We start from the raw sequence: 6,403 nt of genomic DNA, 5'->3' as shown, positions 1-6,403 counted from the left end.
GAGACCACAAGAGACTGGCTTCATGCAATTGGCAAAAGGGGATTTATTGAACCAGCATGCTAGGGCTCCGTGCCCATTCGAGAAAGGAGAGCAGCCCAGAGCCCAGAGCAGGGATTGAACAATGCTTAAGTACACCTTTTGGGGAGGAGGGGGGGGGCTTTGCATACATCACAGCTTCCTTTAACAAATCACCTTACACCGAGGGAAAATCAAACAATAATTTTTAGACTTGATTAGTACATTCATTGGCGGGAACAGGGCTGGCTGGAGTGATAGGTCATTCCTAAGGAGGGGGTTACATTTAAACTGGTTCGGACCCTAAATATCTACGTGACAAGCCGCACAGGGTCTTGAATGCTTACGTGGGGAGTTGCACAGGACCTCAGGCCATAATTCAACTAAATGGCCAGTAGGCCTTGTCCTAACTTCCTCAGGAATTTAACCTATACTTTGCAGTTTAGAAACTTCACCCTTTCAAAGGGACTAGGGAAAGGGCCCATGTAAGTCCAGGTAATTTGGGCAGGGAACTTCATGGTACCAGAGCACAGAGGAAAGGAGAATTGGACTGTAAGCCCTCAGAGATGCTCTGCCTTTGGGATAGGGTATGGTCTAGAGGGAGAGGTCTGGCTCAAGTACTGAATCAAATCCAAAACAGCTTTTTGAACATGACACTAGCCTTATTTCCCTTGTGATTTCAGAAATCTTGTTAAGATACAAGGATGTGGGCTGGGGATGTGGCTCAAGCGGTAGCGCGCTGGACTGGCATGCGTGCGGCCCAGGTTCGATCCTCAGCACCACATACAAACAAAGATGTTGTGTCCGCCGAGAACTAAAAAATAAATATTAAAAATTCTCTCTCTCTCTCTCTCCCCTCTCTCACTCTCTCTTTAAAAAAAAAAAAAAAAAAAAAGATACAAGGATGTTTGAGGACATGTATACTGAAGAAAAGTCTGAGGAAAAAAAAAATCAAAACAATCCTGCAGATGTCAATGAAGAAAAAGGAGTTATGAGTGTAAGGGTCCGGCGAAGCGTAGGAGAAAGAGACCACACGAGACTAGCTCCATGCAATGGCAAGGGGGATTTATTGGGGATCTGTTCCAGCGCGCTAGGGCTCCGTGCTCACTCAAGAAGGGAGAGCAGCCCAGAGCCCAGAGCAGAGGTCAAGCAGAGCTTAAGTACACTTTTTGGAGAGGGCGGTGGGCTTTGCATACATCAGAACAAATCATCATGAGGCGCGGGGAAATTGAACAACAATTCTGATACATGATTAGTCCATTCATTGGCGGGAACAGTTTGGGCAGGGGTGATTGGTCACTTCTAAGTGGGGTACACATTCAAACTGATTGGTTCTGGGGCCTATGTGCTTACGTGCCATGCTACCTGGAACCCTTAGCTATTAAACAACCAGGGAATAAATGGAGATATTTACTGGGCAGCTCCCGCATTGTCCTAACAACTTCACAGAGATTACAGGTTCCGGGGATAGCAGGGGAATTGTAACAATAAACTTTTACCTTTTAGCCCAGGCCTTGTAATCTAGAAGCTTTACAATGTCCTAGTCTTTTACACTTTAACTCAGACTTTTGCAGCTTAGAAATTTTACCTTTACAATGAGTAGGTAGTTCAATGGTAGAGTGCTTGCTTAGCATATGCAAGGACCTGAATTTGATCCCCAGTTACTGCTTCATCATCATCATCATCATCACCACCATCATCATCATGATAAAGTTTTAGAAAGGAGACAACTAGGTAGTATATAAGAGTATCCCCCTCCCAACACAAACTACTAATATGTCTTCTTGTTGTTGTTGTTTTTGATACTGGGGTTTAAACTCAAGGGCAATCAACCACTGAGCCACCTTTCCAGACCTATTTTGTATTTTATTTAGACATAGGGTCTCCCTGAGTTTCTTAGCACCTTGCTTTTGCTGAGGCTGGGTTTGAACTCGCGATCCTCCTGTCTCAGTCTCCAGAGCTGCTGGGATTCCCAGCCCCAGAGCTGCTGGGATTCCCAGCCTAATATGTGTTTTAGCATCTATCTGTTCAGGCCTTCTCAGGTTGCAGGTGAGAATTACCATAGATCTTGGGACACATCTGATTAAAAGCCAGAATTTATTGAATGCTCTCTATTCTCTACACCTTGGTCTTAAACAGATTGTTTCTTTTAATTCTCATAGCTGCCTAATGAGGTAGGTACTGTAATGCCAGATTCGTGGGACCCCAATAGACCTCCAGGAGCTGAATCTGATGCAATCACACAGGAATCTTTATTGCAAGCTGGAGCCTGGACTCACTCCTCGGGACAGCTGCTTCGGAAATGGTTGTGAGTCCAGGCTCCAGCTTGCAATGAAGACTCTTGTGTGATTGCATCGGATTAGGCTCCTGGAGATCTATTGGGGTCCCACGAATCTGGCATTACAGTACTATCATGACCTTTACAGAGGAAGCAGAGGCTTCAGAAAGTAATATAACTGGGATGTGAGCCCAGTCAGACTCACACCAGAATCTCATTCCTAACCACTAAATAGTAATTTCCTAGTTGGCTGGAAAATTCATTAAAAAAACCCCAAAACAACAAAAACCTTAAAAACCCAGTATTTGGGTAAAAGGGGCTCCCATTTTCCTAACTTGGTTTGGTAATGTGATACGGGAATCTGTGTCCTTCCCAGTAGGGAAACTTCATGTGCATCATCGAATCTAACCATGTTCTTAGCTGTATTTCTCTCCCAGCAGGCCAGTGCAGTGTAAAGAGAATAAACCTTAGGGACAGAGAAGCTAAAATTTAGCTTGCACCTGGGAGTCTGGCTGGTGATTGAGCCTGTTAAAGCAAGTAAGAAGAAGGCCATTAGCCTGTGGTGTCTCTGAATGGGGAGCGCTCATATAAGCAAGATGGAACTCAATTTGGAAATGTTTTTTGTAACTGGTAAAAAAACAAAAAAACAAAAACAAAAAAAAAACAAGAGCAGGTCTGTAATCCCAGCAGCTCTGGAGAATGAGGCAGGAGAATTGCAAGTTCAAAGCCAGACTCAGAAACTTGGCGAGGCCCTAATCAACTTAGTGAGACCCACTCTCAAAATAAAAAAATAAAAAAGGGCTTGGGAGGTGACTCAGTTCAGTGGTTAAGCACCCTTGGGTTCAATCCCTGGCACCACAAACAAACAAAACAACAAAAGCAAAAATAAGTCTCAGTTAATCACAAGCAGCCAACCAGCTGATTGGTGATGCAGTTTGGGATCTCCAATCAAATGATGCCATAATAAGGCAACTGCCTAGCTGTAGCCATGAGGTCATTTCCTCACCTTGCTTTGGTGTTTGCTGCTGCTGCTCTGCTAGAGCAGAGCAAAACTCTCTGAACCTCTTCTGGCTTTTTTTTTTTTTTTTTTGGTGGGGCGTGGTGGGTAGCAGGGATAGTAGCCATTGGCACTTAACCACTGAGCCATTCCCCAACACACCCCCTTTTTAAGTTTCATTTTGAGATAGGCTCTCAATAAGTTGTTTAGGCCTTACCAAGTTGCTGAGGCTAGCTTTGAACTTATGATCCTCCTGCCTCAGCCTCCTGAGTCGCTAGGATTACAGGTGTGCCCAACAATGCCCAGCCCTCTTCTGGTTTTTGAGCTGCCTGATTCATGAATCTTTCTTTGGTCAAATAAACTCTGTTAAATTTAATTTTTTTAAAGTTTTTCTTTTTCTATTTTTTTGTGGCACTGGGGATAGAACCCAAGGCCTTGTGCATGATAGACAAGTGCTTTTCCACTGAGCTGCATCCCCAGCTCTTTTTAGTTTTTATTTTTAGACAGGATTGCACTAAATTGCCTAGACTGGCCTTAAACCTGTGATCCCCCTGCCTCAGTCTCCCAGGAATTTGGGGGTTACAAATATGTGCCACCTTGCCTGGCTTAGTTTTTATTTTAACAAGTCTAAAAGGTTGTCCAACTGGAAATCCAGGCCTGGTGTCTGACCATACCAGAATGGATATTGTTCTTCCTTGCTTGGCGATATATTTTCTGAATTGCCAAGAGCGTGAGAGGGTCCATGTTGTTTTGGACAGCACAAGCAATGGCATGGTGACAATAGATTGGAGCAGAGGATTTCTTTATTATCCCAATTTCAGTTTTGGACATCATGGCAGCTCCTTCCCTCCTAGATGTGGCTGTCCCCAAGCGGGGAGTGAGAGGTGGAGGGTGTAGGCCTCTGAGCTGTGGCTCCAGCAGTGAGATATGAGCAAGCAGAACTGACTGCCCCTTGGAATGAAGATGCTCTTTACAGGATTTCTGTCCTATCAGGAAGGGTCTCAGGGGACAGACACTGAGCTTGCTGATAATCTGAGAATGTACGACTGGGAGCAGAATACCTCAGTTATCGTTTGGAGAGAATTTACATGTTGCTCTGAAATTCTGTGTCTTCACATTGGACATTGTGGATGACTTTAAAGATCATCTTATTAAATTTGTACCCGATCTTTGAATCTCCTTGAAGAGGTATTCCGCCTGTTTCAACAGCTCTGAAAACAAGGATTTGCTATTTTTTGAAATAACTGTGTTTAGAAACCATGAACATGGTATATTGAAAATTAGCTTAAATTGTTCTCCCTATAAAGTTCACCCTTTATTAGGTTAGGTTAGGCTAGGTTCTATATGCCAAAACAACATAGGCTAAGTCTAATCTATCTTTTACAAAGCATCCTTCAAAAATTTAGAGGTGGCCAGACTAAAATAAGACATTCTTTCAAAGCTCAATATGTTCAGGTTAGTTTGTGTCTTGATTTCTCTCCATAAACCCCTTGCAATTGTCTTTTTTTCTTGTAAGATGCAACAATCAGAATTGAATGTTCTGTCTTTAGACACAGGGAGAGTGCATATCATTTATGTCTTTCTATTAATGCAAAACAAGATCATATTGGCTATTTTTTATTTATTTATTTTTTTAGAAAACCTCACAATGGGTGTGGACTGATAGAACTGGCTATGTTCCTGAAATCACTTTCACATGAGGTATTGCTAAATTCTGTTCCTACTTTGCTCAAGGCAGCTGCTGGACTACCCTTCGAGGCATGTTTTAGCAACAGAAGGAATAGTCTGTTCAATATTATTAAATCCACGTTTCCAGATTCAAGACAATCTAATGTTTTCAGCCACAGTTGTATCTTTTCATAAAGGAATGATTAGGCATCTTTAAAAAACATCAGTGAGTGTACTAGATTTAGCAAATATGTATTACTATGCAAATATAAAGGCATTACAAGAATTATAGGCACTTTTTGGTTTTCACATAAAATTTAGACTTAGTTTTGTAATATCTTTACTATTCCAGTTCTGAAGACTTAATATTGCAAAGCCTTAGGGAAAATATAGTATTTTTGTGCCTGTGTTTGATGGGGATTGAATGCTTGCAGAGAGTGCCCTACTCCTGAGCTATACACCCCCACAAATAGAGTATTTATATTAAGCTTGAAGAACAAATTTGGAAGACTGTCAGAGAAATGACTACATCACAAAGCCTAAGTCTTAAAATTTAAAGAATAATTCACTTTCTAGTCTTTATGTGTTTGAAAAAGATTAAAATTAAAGTGTTAGTGATGTTTAGGAAGTATTATAGGATTTTTCAAAGCAGCAAATTGTTGCCTTTTTGCTCAAGTGATTTAAGACAAGTACTTAAAACCTAAGAAATCAATATTACACAAGAAGAGTGGCAGATCTAAGATTATAGTGCTTGGAACTGCCAGTGCTTAGATATCTGGCATAGGATGAAGAATTTGACCAATTCTTACAAATATGTGAGATTCTAGGTTTTCAAAAACATATTTGGGTCATTTGAAAATCTTACAAATACCTCAACTGAAACTAGTTTCTTAGCCCAAAACAAATTACTTCATACTTGATTCATTCTTTGGAATTGAAAGTATTTTATATCACATTTGGAGCCAGGCATGGTGGTACACGCCTAAAATCCCAGCTACTCAGAGGACTGAGGCAAGAGGATTGTGAGTTCGAGTCCAGGCTTGACAACTTAGCCGGACCTTGTCTCAAAATAAAAAATAAAAAGAGCTGGGATGTAGCTCAGTGGTACAGTAACTATCTAGCAGGTGGAAGGCCCTCTGTTCAATTTCCAATATTAAAAGAAAAAAATAAATCACCTTTAGACTTGAGTTGATCATAACCTTATCTAACAAACAGGGAAGAGTTAGGAATACTTTCAGCCAAGTTTGGTATTTATATATTTGAAATATTTTATTTTTCTAAAACTAGAGAAATGAAATGAGTTTTGAAAAAAAAATACTGCAGAACAGAATAAAATTGATATCAGTCACCCTGTAAAACAATAACAAAATCGCTACCATTTCACTCACCAAGGTTCAGATGCATGGGGCTCCATCTAGGGCTCCTCTCTGCTTTCCATCATAACT

The sequence above is a fragment of the Spermophilus citellus genome (genome assembly GCF_964194105.1).
Source record: "Spermophilus citellus genome assembly, chromosome: 1".
Taxonomy (NCBI): Eukaryota; Metazoa; Chordata; class Mammalia; order Rodentia; family Sciuridae; genus Spermophilus; species Spermophilus citellus.
The sequence above is the reverse complement of the archived record's forward strand: the minus strand, read 5'-3'. Positions refer to the sequence as shown.